A 23,073-nucleotide genomic window follows, 5' to 3' on the forward strand; every position below is an offset into this window, starting at 1 on the left:
AAGTGAGCTCTTTTCAGCCTCTTTCGGGATGTCAGCACTGTTTTTAAAGTTTATTTATTAATTTCACAAGTAGGCATATACTAACACTGCAATGACATCACTGTGAAAGTCCCCGAGTCACCACTCTCTGGCACCTGTTTGGGTACACTGAGGGAGAATTTAGCATGGCCAATGCACCTAACCAGCATGTCTTTCAGATTGTGGGAGGAAACTGGAGCACCCAGAGGAAACCCACACAGACACGGGTGAACATGCAAACTCTACCCAGACAGTGACCCAGACCCAGAATTGAACCCAGGTCCCTGGCACTGTGAGTGCTAACCACCAGTGTTCCTTTTTCATATATCTGAACACTGGCAATTTGCTTGCCTACTCAGGACAATGTAGTTGCCAGGTTCTGTTTTACAGGATGCCAGCATCACTGACAAGGCCAGCATTTGTTGCCCAGTCCTTGAACTGAGTGGCTTGCTCAGCTATTTCATTGGACAAGTAGAGAGTCCACCGCATTGCTGTGGGTTTGGAGTTGCATGTAAATCAGGCCAGGTAAGGATGGCCGACTTCCTTCCTTAAAGGAAGGAACATCAGCTAAAGGAATATTAAGGGCAGCACAGTGGCACAGCGGTTAGCATTGCTGCCCCACAGCACCAGGGACCCAAGTTTGATTCCTGGCTTAAGGAGTTTGCACGTTCTCCCAGTGACTGTGCGGGTTTCCTCTGGGTGCTCTGGTTTCCCCCCACAGTCCAAACATGTGCAGGTTAGGTAGATTGACCGTGCTAAATTGCCCTTTAATGTTCCCAAGATGTGTAGGTTACGTTTAGTTATTGGTGAAACAAGTAGGCTTACATTAACACTGCAATGAACTTACTGTGGTTAGTGGGCTAATTGCATGGGGTTGCAGTGATAGGGTGGGGAACCTGGATTAGATGCTGTGTCAGAGAGTCGGTGCATACTCAATGGGCTGAATGGCCTCCTTCTGCACACTGTAGGGATTCAACAATAAGAATTGCATGGTGACCATTACTGAGATCAACTTTTAATTCCAGATCTACCAGCTGCTGTGGTGGCATTTGAACCTTCATCCTCCAAGTGTTAGCCCGGGCTCCTGGATTACCAGTACAATAATGTTACTGCGACGTCACCAACACCCCAATGCAACCCACACAACCTTAGCTACAGCTCTGCAGCTGGAAGGAAATTTTGCGTTCCAAGAATCGGAATGACATTTGTGTTTTATTGTTCCAAACAAAGATTGGAAATCGGTTCCTGGCAAGAGAACCTGCACAATCATACATTTAGATTCGCCTTTGAGTCTGATCCTAACGTTGGTGGCTAATTATTCTCAGCAGTCACGCTGACGCACCCTTCCGCATCAACAACCTGAAAAAAAACCCAACTAACAAACCCATCCCTCTCCCCTCTGGAGCGTACAACTCCATCAGGTACCACCAAACTCTCCCAAGGTCTCTAAGGCAAGTGTGTAATTAGTGCAGGAGAACAAAAACAAATGCCATGGTAACATCTCCCATGGGGCCTGGGAACAGGGATGGTGACAGATTTACCAGCAACACAAGAGAAAAACTAACAAGAGAATTTATGCCTGTGGAGTCAGAAGCTGACCAGAATATAACACTGAAAATATCTAATTATATATCCACAGGAGTGTCACGTTTACTCAACCACAGGTTTTGTTTTTAGGGTTGACGGTGTCTGACGTCAGTACCAGCAAGTAAAATAATTCTCTGCTCTTGACATTCATTATCATCACTGAACACTCCCGGATAAGAATAGATCTCTTCCCATCGGTTAAGTGCTTTCAGTCCAAGCTCAAAGGAATGGTGTGGCTGGATGAGAAATATCACTAACCAGTTCTGGGCAGTCTTGTGTTGTTGATCCTTGACGACTAAGGACAAAACCCAAACAAATGGCACTCATGGGTGGCATGGTAGCACAGTGGTTAGCACTGCTCCTTCACAGCTCCAGAGACCTGGGTTCGATTCCCAGCTCGGGTCATTGTCTGTGTGAAGATTGCACATTCTCCCCGTGTCTGTGTGGGTTTCCTCCAGATGCTCTGGTTTTCTCCCACAGTTCAAAATGTGCAGGTTAGATTGATTGGCCAAGCTAAAAAAATTGCTCTTAATGTCCTGGGATGTGTAGGTTAGAGGGATTAGCGGGTAAGTATGCAGGGATAGGGCTTGGTGGGATTGTTGTCGGTGCAGACTCGATGGGCCGAATGGCCTCTTTCTGCACTGTAGGGTTTCTATACATTCAAAGCCCTCACGACTGACCCATAGAATCCCTACAGTGCAGAAGGAGGCCATTCGGTCCATTGAGTCTGCACTGACCACAATGCCACCCAAGCCATTCTCCCATAACCCTACATATTTACCCAGTTGATCTCCCTGACACTAGGGTCAATTTAGCATGGCCAATCAGCCTAACCGCACATCTTTGGACTCTGGGGGGAAACCAGAGGACCCAAAGGAAGCCCACGCACACACAGGGAGAATGTACAAACTCCACACAGACAGTTACACGAGGCCGGAATTGAACCCGGATCCCTGGTGCTGTGAGACAGCAGTGCTAACCACTGTGCCACCATGCCACCCCTTTTTTAAGTTTATCCTCACATCTCCTCTAAATCTCCTGCTGCTTACCTTAAATTTTTAATGCCAGCCATCCCATAGAATCCCTACTGTGCAGAAGGAGGCCATTCGGCCCATTGAGTCTACGCTGACTCTTCAAAAGGGCATCTTACTCTAGCCTTGGACACCTGTCTGTGTGTAGTTTGCATCTTCTCCCCGTGTCTACATGGATTTCTTCCGGGTGCTCAGGTTTCCTCCCACAATCCAAACATGTGCAGGTTAGGTTGGTTGACATGACAAATTGTCCCTTAGTGTCCCAAGATGTGTAGATTAGGGGAATTAGTGGGGTAAATATGTGGGGCTATGGGGATAGGACCTGGGTGAGATTCTGTCAGTCAGTGCAGGCTCAAAGGGCTGAATGGCCTCCATCTGCACTGTGGGGATTCTATTATCCGATAGGCCACGCAGTCAGCGCATGCACTTCTATCATCTATTGCAAGACCATGTCTGATCACCTACTGCACTTTCCTTGCCAATGCCCATATCCCTTGACTTCCCTAGTGTCCAAAACCTCAACACTCAATAATTGAACTTCCGCAGTTCTCTGAGAGAGGGAATTCCATAAATTCACCACCCTCTGAGTGAAGAAATTCCCCTCATCTCAGTCCTAAATGTGGTCAGCCTCTTACTCCTGGATGCTCTTCATAGAAACATGAGGGGGACAATTGTCAGTGAGGTGTGTAATGAGCACAGGATAGCAGAGGTTAAAAGATGTGACCTCTGTGGCTTGCAGTCTATGGGTGCTTCATTGACACATGTCTATAAATAACGTGCATGAGAAGTGCCAAGTGTCTCAGACCAAAACAGGAGGAGAGAACAAACTAACAACAGAAATTCATCAGAAAGCAGGCAAGTATGGTGAGCTGAACTAATAGGACCCCAGGGATTGAAAGCAAACAGATTGCTCCAATTGCAACTCCCAATGTTAGCACAGCCCTAACAACAAACCCAATATACAGATTTATCCTCCTGCGAGCACCAGAGATTCAAGACTTATACTTTTCTATATACATCACAGCTCTCACAACAGCCCAATTTACATTACGGACAGTGAATTGTATCGAAGTTGCAGTTCTTACATGGGCAACAGGAAATTATCTTGATTGATAAGTGGATCGGGGTTATGGGGAAAAGGCAGGAGAATGTGGATGAGGAAAAAATTCAGCCATGATTGAATGGCGGACCAGACTTGATGGGCCGAGTGGCCTAATTCTGCTGCTATGTCTTATGGTCTTATGTATTTGCACAGAAAAACCTGAAAACTAAAAATCGCATAAAGAAAGAAAGTTTAATTGTATTTATCCATCTTCGTCTTATCGTATCAGAAATATTCTACTTGTAACGGCATTACATTGTACTGTTGTGTGGGGTTATTATGGTAGTCATTTTGCACACAGAAAGATTCCAAAAATGTATCAGAGATAGAACGAGCAGTTAGTCTGTTTTTGGCAGAGAGAGGAGTGCTGCTGAGGTTGCTGGGAGGATGATGTACACAAGAACTGGGCGCTACATTCTGAACCCATTAAGCAGGAAGAGCCTCAGAGTAACATCTCGCCCAAAGAGCAGTACCTCTGACACTGCAGCACTCCGTCAATGCTACACGGAATTGAAGTGTGGGCCTGAATGAACAACAGGAAATAGAGACCCCAGTCCCAGATGATACCATCTAGGGTCAGCGCCTGTCATATTTTAAATTTCTGTAATCATCAGAGTTCAATTTTTCCTATAATTTCTGTTTCATTCAATGTGGAGTAATTAATTATTACTTTTAATAGGATTTTAATTATCAGCAGATATTGGCTGTGTTCTCAGAACTCAAATGGAGCTTTCTTGCTCCTTCCAGACCCCTAAACGTTCCAATTTTGCAAAGCGAACCTAACTTTTGGACCACCAATCCGTTCACTAACAATACAATTCCATCTGGTTTGAGGGGAGATGGCAGCATCGTTGCAATTGGGCGGTAATCCAACAGCAGGACTCAAGCTCCAGAAATAGGAGTTCAAATCCCATTGTAGCTACTGGAGGAACTTAAATCCAATGAACGAATAGATCTGGGATTAAAAGCTGGTCTCAATAATAATGACCAAGAAGCTACTGGATTGTTGCATTAAAAAGCCATTCGCTTTGCAATGTCCCTCGGGGAAGAAAATCCACTGTCCTTACTTAGTGAGGTACATGTCTACATGTGAGTCCGGACCAACACCAATGTGGTTGATTCCTAAATGCCCTCTGAGTGGCCCAACAAACCACTCAACAAGGGCAATTGGAAATGGGCAATAAATTCTGGTCTTGTTAAAGGCACTTGCATCCCAAGGAAGAATTTTAAAAATGCCATGAGTTTCGCTAGTATATTCATGTAAACAAGAAGGCAGATTACTACCTGAATTGCTGTAAATTTGAAAAGGGGAATGCGCAGCGAGACCTGGGCGTCCTTGTGCACCAGTCACAGAAGGTAAGCATGCAGATGCAGCAGGCAGTAAAGAAGGCAAGTGGCTTTCATTGCAAGAGATTTCGAGTACAGGAGCAGGGATGTGTTGTCGCAATTATACAGGGCTTGGTGAGGCCACACATAGAGTATTGTGTGCAGTTTTGGTCCCCTTTTCTGAGGAAGGATGTTCTTGCTCTCGAGGGAGTACAGTGAACATTTACCAGGCTGATTCCAGAGATGGTGGGACTGATGTATGAGGAGAGATTGACTAGGTTAGGATTGTTTTTGCTGGAGTTCAGACGAATGAGGGAGGATCTCATAGAAACTTATGGAATTCTAACAGGATTAGGCAAGGTGGATGCAGGGAGGAAGTTCCCAATGGTGGGGGTCACTGTCTGAGGATTCAGGATAGACCATTTAGGTCGGAGGTGAGGAGACATTTCTTCAGCCAAAGAGTGGTGAGCCTGTGGAGTTCATTACCACAGGAAGTAGTTGAAGCCAAAACATTGAATGTATTCAAGAGGCGGCTGGATTTCGCACTTGGAGTGAATGGGATCAAAGGTTATGGGGAGATGGCAGGATTAGGCTATTGAGTTGTATGATCAGCCATGATCGTGATGGATGGTGGAGCAGCTCAAAGGGCCAAGTGGAATCCTCCAGCTCCTAACTTCTATGTTTCTATGTTAATTGATAATGCTTATTAGTTTTATTTGGTTTAGTAGAAGACTAATCGGCCTATTATGCATGTGCCAGAGTTTTGTCAGAACAGAAAAGTAATCCCTCTACCCAGATACCTCCCCCAAACCCTTAACAATCTCTGATTCAATTATTTATCTGGCTCAACCACTCCCTTTAACAAAGCATGTATTGCTTTTTACAGCTCTCAGCGTAGAGAAATTCAACATTACTCTAGTCTATTTTCAGCATCGCCTGGTTAAATTCCATAATGGTGTCCTAATTATGTTATTTAACAGACCTCTGCATTAACAGCCGCAAAATGGTGCCAAGCAGCTGTCTAAAGGTGTTGTCAACTCACAACACTTACTATCAATCCAGCAACAACAGTAACAGCTGTTTTTTGTTTGCATGTCTGTTTGGATGCAGTGGCTGGGATTTTACAACCTCGCTCGAGGCCAATGGAGAATTCCGTTCTGCGAGCCTTAACCGCCCCAATTCCAAGGCAGGCATGCTGGTAAAATTCTGGCCAGTGTCTCTGGCTCCTTATTATTGTTTAGTGCATTCTTATATATATATATTGTGCATTTAGATCAGTAAGTTTGCGGATGACACAAAGATGGTTGGACTTGTGGAACATTCTCGGAGAATACAGCAGGATATAGATAGGCTAGAAAATTAGGTAGAGAAATGGCAGATGGAATTTAATCCAGATAAATGCAAAGTGATGCATTTTGGTAGGACTAATGTAGGAGAGAGCTATATAATAAATGGGCAGAACCATCAAAAGTATAGACACACAGAGGTACCTGGGTGTGCAAGTCCGCAGATCCTTAAAGGTGGCATCACAGGTGGGGAAGGTGCTGAAGAAGGCACATGGCATGCTTGCCTTTATAGGACGGGGTATAGAGTATAAAAATTGGCGTCTGATGTTAAGAACATAAGAAATAGGAGCAGGAGTAGGCCACCTAGCCCTTCGAGCCTGCCCCGCCATTCAACAAGATCATGGCTGATCTGAAGTGGCTCAGTTCCACTTTCCCGCTTTCTCCCCATAACCCTTAATCCCCTTGCCTACCAAAAACCTATCTACCCAAGTCTTAAATATATTTAGCGAGGTAGCCTCCACCACTTCAACGGGCAGAGAATTCCAGAGATTCACCACCCTTTGAGTGAAGAAGTCCCTCCTCAACTCTGTTCTAAACTGACCCCCCCTTATCTTGAGGCTGTGCCCTCCAGTCCTGCTGTCCTTTCTGACCGGGAAGAGTCTCTCCACCTCTATCCTATCCATCCCATTCACCATCTTATATGTCTCAATAAAATCCCCCCTCATCCTTCTAAACTCTAACGAGTACAAGCCCAGTCTATTCAGCCTCTCTTCATAGCTCAACCCCCTCAACTCCGGTATCAGCTTAGTGAACCTCCTCTGCACTCCCTCCAAGGCCCAAATATCCTTGCGCAAGTGTGGCGACCAAAACTGCACACAGTACTCCAGCTGCAGCCTCACCAGTGCCCTATACAGCCGCAGCAAGACCTCCCTACTTTCTGAATGTAATGGGATTCTGAGCATTGATGCAATAGGATTCCAATTATTATTAATGTAATGGAATTTTGATTATTATGTAATTATTGTTGCAAAGTTATTCTGATTATTGAAGATAAAGATATTTGAAAAACAAAGGAACACATCTTTATAGAATTATAGAATCTCTACAACGCAGAAGGAGGCCATTTGGCCCATCGAGTCTGCACCGACCACCAGGCCCCATCCCCATAACCCATGCATTTACCCTAGCTGGTCCCCCGACACTAAAGGGCAATTTAATATGGCCAATCCACCTAACCCACACATCTTTGAGCTGTGGGAGGAAACAGGAGCACTCGGACAGGATGTGCAAACTCCACACAGACAGTGACCCGAGCCAGGACTTGAATCCAGGTTCCTGACACTGTGGGGCAGCAGTGATAACCACTCTGCCACTCTGCCGCCCATAGGCATTTCTTTCCATAGGCGTTTTTTCACAAGATTTCGCAAGCCCCGGCAAATCATGGGGGTTACAGGAAGTATGACATGAACCCAAGATCTATCAGGCTTCAAAGGGGAGTCCATGAGGCCACTCCCACCAACAAAATACCTGGGAATTTAAAGGAACCTTGAATCTGTCAGAAATCAGTTCGAGCTCCATGGCAGCCATTGCTGCCTCAGAGTTTGTGACCCCAAACTTTTGTCTCACTACTCCATCAGGGATCACGACCCACAGCCTGGGAGAAGCTCCATTGCAAATTTATTGACTCTTCCATAGCGTGGCTGAGAAAGGCTCTCACTCCCTTTGTCCAGTGGGGTTTTGGTGTGGGAAGGTGTTCCACCCAGAGGTCCCAAGCAATAGATTGTTATGTTGCCACTGGGCCCAGGACCACCTGTAATTGTTGAGGCCTGGAGGGGCCTGTGCTTCACACCTCTGTAGGATGTGTGAGGTTGCAGCCCCTCCTGTCATTAACTAAGGAGATGATCCTCAGTTTCTGTCTGCACGTAAGTCCCACATTCCTGATCTTTGTCCAGATCACTAACAATCTGTCCTGATCCCCACATGCCGACACCACAGTTAAGAAAGCCCACCAATGCCTCTACTTTTTCAGAAGACGAAGGAAATTTGACATGTCAGCTACAACATGCTTTTACAGATGCACCATAAAAAACATTCTTTCTGGTTTTATCACAGTTTGGTATGGCTCCTGCTCTGCCCAACACCGCAAGGAATTACAAAAGGTCATGAGTGTAGCCCAATCCATCACGCAAACCACCCTCCTATCCATTGACTCTATCTACACTTCTCTCTGCCTCAGCAACACACCCCATGCACCCTGGACATTCTCTCTTCCACTTTCTTCCATCGGGAAAAAGGTACAAAAGCCTGAGGTGACGTACCAACCGACTCAAGAAAAGCTTCTTCCCTGCTGCTGTTAGACTTTTGAATGGACTTACTTTGCATTAAGTTGATTTTTCTCTACACCCTAGCTATGACTATAACACTACATTCTGCACTCTCTCATTTCCTTCTCTATGAAAGGCACAAAGAAACAATACTTTTCACTGTATGTTAATACATGTGACAATAATAAATCAAATCAAATTAAACCCAGTGCAGAAGGGAGCCTGGAGATCAGCAGATATCCTTATGGCTCTGCTCCTGGGCCTAACCATTTTCCTTCAACATTTCTTTTTATCAGATATAAAAATGTCAAACATGGAGAGGGAATGGCTGATTGGCTGACAGTCAAGCATTATTCAATTGGATAATGAGTCTTTTTTGCTTTTTGCTTTCTTATTGGCTTAGGAAGGTAGAACATCACCAGGATGGATGTGTTGGACAACTAATGGCTGGAATGCAGGGCAAGTCATGTGATATAATCTCCAGAAATACATATAATCACAGTTGGTAACCATTATTCTATACGTAGAATCATAGAACCCCTACAGTGCAGAAGGAGGCCATTCTGCCCATCGGGTCTGCACCAACCTCAATACAACCTCTCTTTTATTGGCTTCTAATCCAACTCGATATCTTTACAATCCCCCGAAAAACAAACCATCACATGCTCGCACCGTCTTTTTCCAGTGTTTACATTCCCTTTGATGAGAATAAATCTTTTCCAGCTTTGGGCTCAAAAAGGCCAAAATAAAAAGTGCGGAAATGCACAGTTTTTTTCCCCAAACAAGCCTGCACACGCTCATGTTAGAAGGGTCAATTCCCACTGTACCTTATTAACTTGTTTGTTGAAAAAATAGCTTATTATCGAAGTTCATGGGCAGTCAGGGCATCAGAAATTGCAGTCCCATTAGTGGTTTACTAACTTGACGTAATTATCAAAATTTAACAAATGCACTAATGAGATTAGTGCTGATGAGTTGGCAACTGGTAAATACGCTCTTGGTAAATATTTGGAACGGAAGAGCTTTCGACTAAGATCATCAAATGCTGCTTGAAATTTGGTGGCCCTCTTTTAAGAGAAGTTGAATTGTAAAGATTAAGTGTGTTCACTATCAGTTAACACATTATACCCCAGAACATGTATATTTCAGCACAACTTCCAGAAATAATCTTCTCTGGATCCTCCTTCTTCCTCAACATATTTGATGATAAAGCCTTCACTTGTTTTGACCGTCCAATTCTGGACTCTTGAATCATCCCCAATTTCCATTGCTCCACTAGGGCAGCTTGGGCCCTAAGCTCTGGAATTCCCTTCCCAAATCTCCTTGTCTCACCACGAGGGGCTGAGTAAATTGGACCTTTGCTCGCTGGAATTTAGAAGAATGAGAGGCGATCTCATTGAAACTTAAAATCCTGAACAGGATTGATGCTCAGAGATTGTTACCAATGGTTTGAAAGACAGTTGGGAGGGAGGGGATGTTGGTGGGCACAGTCTCAGGGTAAGGGGCTGCTCAAGAACTGCGATGTGGAAAAATTTCTTCACCCAAACAGTTGTGAATGTTTGGAATTCCCTACCCCGGGGCTTCATCATTGCATGAGTTTAAGGCTGGGATGGACAGACTTTTGGTCTCTCGAGAAATTATGTGGGCACTGGGTGAAAAATTGGTGTTGAAGTCTAAGATTAGCCATGATTATACTGAAAGCTGGAGCAGGATCAATGGGCCATATTGTCTACTCCTTGTGTATACCCATCTGCCTCTCAACCTGCCTCACTTCCTTTCGAATGCCCCTTAGAATCTGCCTCTGATCAATGGCATCAAACTCTGTTTATAACACACCTTTAAAGAATGGGGTGTTTCACTGTGTTATAATTGCCGTATTAATGTATGTTGCTATTATTGTTATTGTCCTGCGGGTTAATGTTGCTAATTTTCTCTGACAACACTTTCTCATCTTTAAAAATTATCTCAAAAAAGGAGCAGAGGGAGCTGGGTGTGTATGTTCATGGATCATTGATGGTGGCAGGAAGGGTGGAGAGAACAAAGCGTACAGTACTCTGAGCTTAATTAATAGCATCATGGAATACAAAAGCAAGGATGCTATGCTGAAATTATACAAGGCACTAATTTGACCTCAGCCGCAGTACTGCGTACAGTTCTGGACGTCACACTATAGGAGGTATGTGAGCACATTGGAGAGGGTGCAGAAGAGGTTTACAAGAATGGTTCCAGGGATGAGAAACTTTAGTCATGAAGATAGATTACTAGGGGGCATAGTTTTATGGTGCAAGGGGCAAGGTTTAGAGTCTTAGCCTCTGAAAAGTCATTACCATATCCGCTTCCACTACCTCCCCTGGCAACGATTTCCAGGTACCCCATTACTCAGGCTGATTCTTTACACAGAGAGTAATGGGTGCCTGGAACTCGTTGCCAGGGGAGGTAGTGGAAGCGGATACGGTAGTGACTTTTAAGTGGCATCTTGACAAGTACATGAATAGGATGGGAAAAGAGGGATATGGTCCCTAGAAGGGTAGGGGGTTTTAGTTAAGTCAGGTAGGCTTGGAGGGCGGAAGGGCCTGTTCCTATGCTGTAATTTTCTTTGATCTTTGTTCTATTAGAGGTTGGGACTGTTCTCCTTGGAGACAAGAAGGCTAAGAGGAGTTTTGATAGAGATTTCAAAATCATGAAGGGGCTGGACAGAAACTGTTCCCATTTGTAAAAGGATCCAGAACAAGAAGGCATGGAGTTAAAGTGGTTTGCAAAAGAATCAAGTACGATGTGGGAAAAAACATTTTCACACGGAGAGAGTGGCTATGGCCTAAAATGCCCTGTCTGACAGTGTGGTGAAGGCCAAATCAATCCAGAGGCATTCAAAGAACAAAAAACAAAGAACAACCCAGCACGGGAAACAGGCCCTTCGGCCCAACGAGCCTGCGCCGCCGCATCCTCCTACACCTACCCTGCCCTGTGTGTATGTGAGTGGAACCCCTAATTTAGCCAGATTCAGGGGAGAATAGTGTCAATTTGGTACACCAATCAGCCTAAGAGCACATCTTTGGGGTGTGGGAGGAAACCGGAGCGCCCGGAGGAAACCCACGCAACCACAGGGAGAATGCGCAAACTCCCACAGACACAGGCCCAAATCCATGTATCTGCACAGCTAGCAGTGATAGTCACTGAGCTGTTGCGGCGCCCGTCTACTGGTCCAGGATTAAGCACACACACCGACACAAAGTACTAGGCCACTCCTGGAACCTCCAAGAGCAGCCCACGCACGACCCGCCGTGTGTATGCCCCTCGTTTGACAACAAGGTGGACCGACACCTGCGGAATAAAAAGACAAAAACGTTAACATGTAATTCAAGAGGGCGTTCGATGATAATTTGGATAGAAAGAATGTATATGGGGAAAAGGCCGGGGAGATGTCATGCTGCTAGCCTGGAGAGCTAGTACAGACACAATGGGCCAACTGGCCTCCTTCAGCACTGTAACAATTCTGTGATTCTGTGAAAAGCTCTCTCAGCAACTACACTTCCAAATCAGCTACTTTAATTCTTCAAGTACACTCCTGCTTCATTTCCTCTTTCTAGCCCAGTGAAGCATGTTTGGAGAAGTCACCATGTGAAAAGCCCTTCATTAGTACCACTGTTGCATTTTATCCATTGCGCTGGATAATATTCCAAACCCTCTTTCTATAAAATAAAATAATGAGGGATATAGATCAACTAGGTGGTCAATATCTTTTCCCAAGGTAGGGGAGTCTAAAACTAGAGGATATAGGTTTAAGGTGAGAGGGGAGAGATACAAAAGTGTCCAGAGGGGCAATTGTTTCACACAGAGGGTGGTGAGTGTCTGGAACAGGCTGCCAGAGGTGGTATAAAAGCGGGTACAATTTTGTCTTTTGAAAAGCATTTAGACAGTTATATGGGTAAGATGGGTATGGAGGAATATGGGCCAAATGCTGGCAATTGGGACTAGCTTCGGGGTTTAAAAAAAAGATGGCATGGACAAGTTGCGCCGAAGGGCCTGTTTTCATGCTGTAAATCTCTATGACTCTATAAATATCGGGTGACTTTTAAATTTGAGAAGTAGCAGTATTGTCACTGAATAGTAATCCAGAGATCCAAGGGAATTCTCTGGGGACCCGGGATCGATTCCCACCATGGAACGTTTGATGGTGATGTTTGAACCCAATGAACTCTGGAATCTGAAATGAGTGCTGTAAAACCCATCCGGTTTACTAATGACCTTTATGGAAGGAAGTTTGCCATCCTTACCTGGTCTGGCCTCCACGTGACTCTAAAATACAAACAGCTCAGTTCAAGGGTAATGCCCTCATCCCAAAAAAGAGGTCTTTTTGTACATACAAGGACACCCAATCGCTGCAAAATGCAGAATTTTACATTCTGTCTCCATTTAAATAGCAAACTATTTTTCTATTCTTCAAGTCACAGAAGTCTGTAGAAAATGTAGTAAAATTGTGTACTCTTGTTTGGAGTGAAAAGCTCCCCTTCATCACTGTGGAGGGTAAAGCTGGTTCAGAGGAAGCAATACTCCCAAAACCTTAGATACAGCTTTTGTGGGAGCTCATGTAATATACTCATCCGAGCACTAGAGGGAGAGCTGGGAATTTTAATTGTGGATAATCAGTGTTTATAAAAGCATATTCAATGTTAAGTTTGAGAAATTAGGATGAGTGGACATGCTTAAACAACTACTGCACAGAATCAGCCATTAAGCGTAGTTTTAGGATATCTCAAAGATCTTACAGTAATGCCTTGGAGACGGCACAGTGGTTAACACTGTTGCTTCAAAATGCCAGGGACCCAGGTTCAATTCCTGGCTGGGGTCACTGTTTGCATGGGCGCAATGTGCAAACTCTACACAGACAGTCACCCAAGGCCAGAATCGAACGTAGGTCCCTGGCGCTGTGAAACAGCAATGCTAACCCGTGTGCCATCCTATCAGGCACCCAAAGCACTTTACAACAATTGAAATGCTTTTGAAGTGTTGAAAATGTGGGAAGCATAACAACCAGTTAGTGCACAGAAAGATCCCATGAAGAGCACAAACAGATATTGTGATTCACTGAGTTCTGGGCTTAATTTAACAGAAGGAGGCTATTTGACTCATCATGCCAATAAGGGTAACACATTTTCTTCCCTCAAGCTCAGTGATAATTAGATGAATTTTTAATTTTAATTTTCATCAGTTTTAATCCGGCCGTTTCATAGTCGTGACTACCAGCATTGATTTATTATTCCAGATTTAGGGTAACTATGTGGGGTTACGGGAATAGGGTCTGGGTGGGATTGTGGTCAGTGCAGACTCGATGGGCCCCGAATGGCCCCCTTCTGCACAGTAGGGATTCTATTCTATTCTAATTAACTACATTTAACTTATCGAGATGCTGCAGTGGCGTTTCAAACTCGTGTCAAGAGATCATTGCTCCAGGCTTCCAGACTTACTGGTCCAGTAACATAACTAAGAACACAAACTCAGCAGGTTTGGCAGCATCCCTGTGAAGAGTAAACAGAGTTAATATTTTGAGTCTGCATGATCCTTCTTTTGAATGCAAACATTAACTCCATTTCCTCCCCCTATAGATCTGTCAGACCTTCTGAGTCTTTCCAGCTTTCCCTGTTTCTGTTTCAGATTTTAGCGTCCGCAGAAATGAAAGTCTCCCAAGTCCCAGAAGACCATAGGCTGCCTTTCTCTTTTTTGAGGGGGAGTTGATTGGCGGTGATTTAACCCGAGGGTTGCCGCACCTCAGGTGAGGGGCAAGGTTGAGAATCATAGTGCAGAAGGAGGCCATTCAGCCCATTGAGCCTGCACCAATAACAATCCCACCCAGGCCCTATCCACGTAATCCCACCCTGCTAATCCTCCGACACTAAGGGGCAATTTAGCACGGCCGATCCGCCTAACCTGCGCACCTTTGGACTTGGGAGGAAACCGGAGCACCCGGGGGAAACCCACGCAGACACAGGGAGAACATACAAACTCCACACAGACAGTCACCAAAGGCCGGAATTGAACCCGGGTCCCCGGATTTTGGGGAGGTGATGGCCTGCTGGTGTCATCGCTAGGCTAGTAACCAGCTAATGTTCTTGGGACCTGGGTTCAAATCCGCCATGGCAGATCGTGGAATCTGAATTCAATAAAAAATATCTGGAATTAAAAATCTAATTAAGACCATGAAGCCATTGTTGATGGTCAGAAAAACCCATCTGGTTCACTAACGTCTTTTTGGGAAGGAAATCTGCCATCCTTACCTGGTCTGGCCTACGTGTGACTCCACAGCCACTGTGCTGAGCCTTTACGAATAACCTTGGCCCACACAGGACTTGAACCCATGCTGGAGGCAGCACTCTGCATCACTAACCAGCCATCCACCCAACTGATACAACTGAGCCCCGAGTCACTATGCTATTCTATTCAATTATACAGTACCTACTGAACGCCCGGAAACTTCCTGACCCACAGAGCCAACTATATCTGCAAACAAATATACAAAAAGATCTGCCGTTTATTATTTAAATAGCATCTTTACTGTAGGAACATGGCCCACTATGCTCCACATGAGCAGAATCAGACAAAAATTGACAGCGTGCAGCCAGAGATGTCAATCAGATGATCCACCTCAGTCTCATCCTGATGTCCCCAGCATCACAGATGCCAGGCTTCAGCCAATTCGATTCACGCCACGTGATTTCATGAAATATCTGAGGCACCGGATGCTGCAAAGGCTATGAGCCCTGGTAAATCCTAGCAGTACAAGTAGGATTATGTCAGATATATGATGCAGAAACAGACCATCTAGCTCAACCAGTTTATGCCATTGTTTATGCTTTATCCGAGTCTCCTCCCATCGCACGTCATCTAAATCTACCATCGTAATCAACTATCCCCTTCTCCCGACAGGTTTGTCCAGTTTCCCCTTAAATGTGCCTATACTCTTTGCTTCAAACACAAAATGTGGTAGTGAGTTTGCGCCACTCTGTAGTTGAAGAGATTTCTTCGAAATTCCCTGTTGGATTTTTTTATCTCTCCGGGCCGAAACTTTCCGGTCACTCAGGCCAGTGGGATCTTCCGGTCCTACCGACGGCGAACCCCGCCACAGGCTCCCAGCGGCAAAGGCCGCATTCAACAGGATTCCCCCATTGACAACAGCAGGACCAGAGGACCCTGCCGCTAGTCAATGGCAGGCCGCCTCCAGCCGCTGTGTAACACGGAGCAGGTTTCTTGGTAAATCCCTTCCATGGCCTCAGGTTATACTCTTCCCCACGTGAGAAAACATTCTTTCCATACCACTCTGCCAAAAGCTTTCATAATTTTAATGACCTTTAGTGCGTCAGCACTCTGGCCTTTGATTAAAGGAGGAGAGACCCAGCCTGTCAAACCTTTCCGGATATGTATACCCACACATTTCTGGTATCATACTTGTCAATCCTCTCCGCACTGGAATTCAGAATCTACCGATGACCATGAAGGCATTCACAATTGTCAGAAAAACCCATCTGGCCCCCTCATGTCTTTTAGGGAAGGAAATCTTACCTACATGTGACTCCAGAGCCACAGCAATGTGGTTGACACTCAACTGCCCTCGGGCAACTAGGAATGGGCAATAAATGCTGGCCAGCCAGCAACACCCACGTCCCATGAATGAATAAAAAAAACTCTCTCCAATGCCTTTATATCTTTGTATAATAAGGAGAGAAGAGTTGCCCATCATTTTCAGGGAGGTGATGGCCCAGTGGTATTATCGGGTATTATCGGATTTCGGGGAGGTGATGGCCTACTGGTGTTATTGCTAGACTAGTAATCCAGCTAATGTTCTTGGGACCCAGGTTCAAATCCTGCCATGGCAGATCATGGAATCTGAATTCAATAACAAATACCTGGAATTAAGAATCTAATTAAGACCATTGTTGATTGCCGGAAAAACCCATCCAGTTCACTAACGTCCTTTTGAAAAGGAAATCTGCCATCCTTACCTGGTCTGGCCTACATGTGATTCCACAGCCACAGCAATGTGGTTGACTCCCAAATGCCCTCGGGCAACTAGGAATGGGCAAATAAATGTTGGCCCAGCCATCAATGCCCATGTCCACCAAATGAATTTTAAGAAGTACTCTAAATGTGATCTAACCATGATTCGATACAGGTTCAGCATAACTACTCTCAGTTTCAATTCTATCCTTCCAGCAATAAAACTTAGTGCTTGGTTTGCCGTTTTAGTGGACTTGCTAACCTATAATACAACTTTTAGTGATTAACGTAATTTGAGATCCTTTCGTTCCTCTATCCCATCATGACTTGCACCTTCCAAATCATGAATCATCTCCATATTCTTCCTTCCCACAATGTACCACCTCACATTTATCCATGTTGACCCTCATTTACCCTTATTTGCTCATTTTGCAAGTTTATTAATGGTCTCCTGGTAAATTGCATTTACTGCATTACCCCAATCTACTCTCTATGAGCTGCTCAAAATATTCAGTTTGGTTGGTCAAACAAAATGTTCCCTTTTAATATCTGCCTTTCCCCAATCTAGAGGCATATTATGCAAGCCATCTTATCCCTTGTCCATAACTAATTCACTGAGTCAAAATTCTGGAATTCCCTTCATAAGAACACTCTGGGTATACCTACATTGTAATACTATCTGTAACCCCCATGACTTGCCTGGGTTTGCAAAACATCACTTACTATACTGTCTGGAGGCAATCACATCTCTTTAACCGGGGCTTAATGCTCTTTCCACCAACATTGTCGGCATCGTTAAGACTTGAATAGCAGATTAGTTGTAAAGACTCACATTCTAATCAGTAATCTGTAAACTGCCTGTGTTGTTATATGCTCTGTCTGAGGCCAGAACTCTCCATTCACCTGACAAAGAGGCAAACCCTGAAAGTTTGTGAGTTTACTATCAAATAAATTGGTTGGACTTAAACCTGGTGTTGTCAGACTTCTTACTGTGTTTACCCCAGTCCAACGCCGGCATCTCCACATCATGTACTTACATCCACATGGGCCGTACTAGTTCAAGAGGGTGGCTCATGACCATCTTCTCGTGGGCAATTAAAGATGGGAAGCAATGCTGGCCTTGCCAGCGATACTCACATCCCATCAAATCATTCTGGAAAAATCTTCCAGCCAAGGTCACTCATTGTGACCAGATTGGGAGCCACATCCAACTAATGCCCCCAATCTGGGGCAATGAGAATGGTAGAATTCCCAAGCCTCACCCCGCTTGGAATCAGTCAACTCGCTGCAGACTGGAATCAACCCCCGGAAACTTCTCAAACTCAATGGCGTGATCACCAGCTGAGCCCACAAAACTTGTAAACAAACGCAGAAAAAAAGGTTTGTCAATAACATTTTTGTAAAAAAAAGTTTCAAGACGGAAATTTTCAAGATGGAAAATATATCTGTTTTTCTGCGAGATGTGATTGTGCTAAACAAAAAAACATACACAGGATTAAGAAGTTTTTTTTATTCATTCATGTGACTTGGATGTCACTGGCTGGCCAGCATCTATTGCCCACCCCTAGTTGCCTTTGTTCAGTTAAGAGTCAACTACATTGCTGTGGCTCTAGAGTCACATGTAAGCCAGACCAGGTAAGGATGGCAGATTTCCTTCCCTAAAGGACATTAGAGAACCAGATGCCAGATAGGTTTCCCAACAATCGACAGAGATTTCATGGTCATCAGTAGATTCTTAATTCCAGATTTTTTTTATTGAATACAGGTTCTGCCATGGCAGGATTCGAACACGTGTCCCCAGAATATTAGCTAAGTTTCTGGATTAATAGTCTAGCGATAATACCATTAGGCCATCGCCTCCCCACATTTCTCATGTGAAAGCTTTGCACAGGAAGAATCTATTTGAATGGCAAAATATATTTCCAAGGATAATGAATACCTTATATGCAACAACAGTATCTTGAGCTTGGTGAAAACTTTAAACAATTTTGGAGAGGAAAGGGGGAGTCAAACATGGGAAAGAATTGAAGATGGTGGTTTTTGAGGGTACACAAAACAAGTGGAAGGGTTTTAAGACAGAATGCTGGAAAGTATGGTTACATTGGCTAAAGGGTTTGCTGTCCATAGTTGAGGAAGGAGCGAGTGATGTACAACACTCAAAAAGGGCTTGGAGAGAAGGCTGCAGAGGCAAGAGGGAAAGATTATGGAGAAATTGGTAAATAAGGAGAATGGAGCATGGAGTGCCAATTGGGGTTGCATACACAAAAGGCAGGATGTGAGTAGAGGTTAGAGTAATGCAGGTAAGGGGTTTATGAGAGTAGGTCTTCAGTGTAGTGGAGTTTGGGTGGTTAGCGGAGTAAATATCGGAGGAATCATGTCAGGAGTTGACTGAAAGCTTCATCTTTGACAAAGGGTCATCTGGACTCAGTGTCAGCTCTTTTCTCTCCTTACAGATGCTGCCAGACCTGCTGAGATTTTCCAGTGTTTTCTCTTTTGGTTTCAGCTGTTCTGGAAGTGAGGTGAGGGCCGAGGTGGGACAATAACCAGAGCTCATAAATTTAAAATCGTTGATAAAAGTGGGGAAATGTGGAGAAAATTCTCACTTGAAATGAAACCGGACGGACCATCCGGCATTGAACGAGGCAACTGTTGACCTGCAAAGTCTGGGGACCAGTGCCAGAATTGGGGGAGTTGTCTCGCAGGCTAGTCAAGCAGCAGCCTGACATAGTCATACTCACAAATTCATACCTTGCAGATAATGTCCCAGACACCACCATCACAATTCCTGGATATGTCCTGTCTCACTGGCAGCACATCCCAGCAGAGTGGGATACAGTCAGGAGGGAATTGTCCTGGGAGCCCTCAGCATCGATTCCAGATCCATGAAGTCTCAAGACAGCAGGTCAAACATGGACAAGGAAAACTCCTGTTGAGTACCTCCACAACTGATGAATCAATGGTCTTGCCTGTGGAACAACACTTGGAGACAGCACAGAGTGCAGAGTGCACCCTGGATGGGGAACATCAATGTCTATGATCAAGAGCTGTTCAATATCACCACCACAGACCGAGCCCTAAAGGACATACTGCAAGACTGGTACTGCGACCAGTGGTGAGAGGACCAAGAGGGAACCTTACAGTGCAGAAGGAGGCCAGTTGAACCATCCAGTCTGCACTGACTCTCCAACAGAGCATCTTACTGAGGCCCACCCCTGCTCTATGCCCACAACCCCATGTACCTACCCCACTAATCCCCATAACCGATGCATCTTGGGACACTAAGGGCCAATATAGCATGGCCAATGCCCCTCACCTGCACATCTTTGGACTGTGGGAGGAGCATGCAGAGGGAACCCACACAGACGTGGGAAGAACATGCAAACTCCACAGTCAGCCGAGGCTGGAATTGAACCCGGGTCCCTGGCACTTTGAAGCAGCAGTGCTAACCACTGTGCCACCATGCCATCCTTGATCTCATCAATATATACTCGACTTTATCCTCATCAACCTGCCGGCCACAGATGATCCATCCATAACAGTATTGCGAGAAGTGACTTCCATACAGTCCTGTGAGAGACAAAGTCCTGTCTTCACATATGAGATACTCTCCATTGTGTTTTGTGGCAGAGTGGCCTCTTTCTATGCCATGAATGTTTCTACATTTTCTAAACATCTGAAGAGGAGGAATGTGCAGAGATGTGGGGGGAGGGCAATACCTGAATTGTTCCTTCGACAAGCTAGCACCGACGCAATGGTCCAAAATGATCTTTCACACTGTAACAAATTTACAACTCGCTGTTTTTTGTCCTTAAGCCAACATTTTATTCAACTGGACACCAACCTCGCCTCCGCCCCCCCACCCCCTCAAAGTGTTAACCAGTTTTTTATGTGTCACTTTGTCAAACGCTTTCTCAAAATCCATATGGGCAACATCCAACACATTCCCTTCATCTACCTTCTCTGTCACTTCATCAAAAAATTCAATTAGGTTAGTTAAGCACGATCTTGCCTCTTATAAATCTGTGTGAACTTTCTTTGATTACCTAAAACCTCTCCAAGTTTTTTTTATTCGCTCATGGGACATGGGCGTCGCTGGCTGGCCAGCATTTCTTGCCCATCACTAGTTACCCTTGGAGGGCAGTTAAGAGTCAACCACTTTGCTCTTGCTCTGGAGTAACGTGTAGGCCAGATCAGATAAGAAGGGCAGATTTCCTTCCCTAAAGGGATATTCATAAACCAGGCGGGTTTTCCCGACAATCAGCAATGGTTTCATGGTGGTCAGTAGATTCTTAAGTCCAGATTTTTTTTATTGAATTCAAGTTCCATCATCTGTCGTGGTTTGATTCGAACCCAGATTCCCAGAATATTAGCTGAGTTTCAGGATAACTATCCATCGATAACAACATCGAGGGCCATCCCCTCCCCGTAATCAAGGGCTTGTTGACTTTCATTCTCTGATCAATGTTTCTAAAACTTTACCCACCACTGATGTTAAATTGACTGGTCTGTAGATGTAAGGACTGTCCTAGTACCTTTTCTTGAAAGGGGTGTCTCATTTGCCACTCTCCAATCTCCTGGCTCCTTCTCAATATCTAGGCAAGATTATGTCAAGCCTTTCCACTATCTCCACTCCAGTACAATTAGCAATCTGGAATACAAGCCACCCTAACCAGGAAGCATATTCACTCTAAGCATCCACAGCCTTTCCAGTACCTCTAGCCTTTCAATTTTCACCCATCTATTGCCTCCATCATCTCCATTTCTACTGATATTTTCTCAGGTTCCTCTTCCTTGGTGAACACTCATACAAATTACTCATTGCCTTCCCCTGTGCCTCTAAGCAATATCATCGTCTTTGAGTGGCATTTGGGTACACTGAGGGAGAATTTAACATTATCAAAGCACCTAACCAGCACACCTTTCAGACTGTGGGAGGAAGCCAGAGCACCCAGAGGAAACCCACGCAGGAAAGAGGAGAACATGCAAACTCCACGCAGACAGTGACCCAAGCTGGGAATCGAACCTAGGTCCTTGGTGCTGTGAGACAGTGGTGCTAACCACCCTGCTGCCAATGCTTCTGGTGGCACAGCGTGTCTGGCACAGACAGGCTGATGGAATGGGCAGATACGTGCCCGACTGAATTTAATCCAGAGAAATGTGAAGTGGCTCAATTTGTTCAGAATAATGTGGGGAAACAATATAAAGAATAAATAATAAAGGGGAGGCAAAGGCCTAGTGGTACAATCACTAGACGATTAATCCAGAAGCTCAGCTAATGTTCTGGGGACCTGGGTTATTGGAATTCCGCCATGGGATAAAAGAAAAATATCTGGAAGTAAGAATCTAATGATGGCCATGAAACCATTGTCGATTGTTGGAAAAACCCATCTGGTTCATAATGTCCTTGAGCGAAGAAAATCCGCCGTCCTTATCCAAACAGGCCTGAATGATATTTATTGAGATAATATCTAACGCTTTCTCTGGAGTGTGCTCCATACTTCTTTCGCCCAATGGGTGAAGCGGTTATTTTCTAAACTCTCTCCTGGAGACCTGTGTTTGAGGGGGAAGTTGAGCAGGGTGGCCTGGGACAGGATTACAGCACTGGGGGAGCATACAGAGAGCAGGACCACCGGCGGGGGAGAGGACAGCGTGAGTGCACAGAATCACACAGAGCAGACACAAAATCCAGGATCATAAATACAAGGGTACAGGTGGAGTCACAGCAAACAACCCAGGACAGAGGACAGACAAAATTGTGTGCAATACCTCAGGTACATTCTCATTAATGCCTTGTACAGCTTCAGCAACATTTCCCTACTTTTATACTAGCTTCCACTAGCAATGAATGGCAAAATCTCTTTTGAATTCCCTATTACCTTCTGTACCTGCAAGCTGTGATTCAAGGGTCAATAACTTCAAGTTTTTAGGTGTCCAGATCAGCAACAATCTGTTCTGATCCCCCCATGCTGACACTATAGTTAAGAAAGCCCACCAACGCCTCTACTTTCTCAGAAGACTAAGGAAATTTGACATGTCGGCTACGGCTCTCACCAACATTTACAGATGCATCATAGAAAGCATTCTTTCTGGTTATATCACAGCTTGGTATGGCTCCTGTTCTGCCGAAGATTGCAAGAAACTACAAAAGGTCGTGAACGTAGCCCAATCCATCAGGCAAACCAGCCACCCATCCATTGACACTGTCTCCACTTCCCACTGCCTCGGCAAAGCATAATTAAGGATGCCACACACCCCAGCCATTCTCTCTTCCATTTTCTTCCGTCGGGAAAAGGATAACAAAAGTCTGAGTTCACGAACCAACCGACTCAAGAACAGCTTCTTCCCTGCTGCCATCAGGCTTTTGAATAGAGCCTACATTGCACTAAGTTGATCTTTCTCTACACCCTAGC

Source organism: Carcharhinus amblyrhynchos, chromosome 15, assembly GCF_965287045.1.
Source record: "Carcharhinus amblyrhynchos chromosome 15, sCarAmb.v2.hapA, whole genome shotgun sequence".
Taxonomy (NCBI): Eukaryota; Metazoa; Chordata; class Chondrichthyes; order Carcharhiniformes; family Carcharhinidae; genus Carcharhinus; species Carcharhinus amblyrhynchos.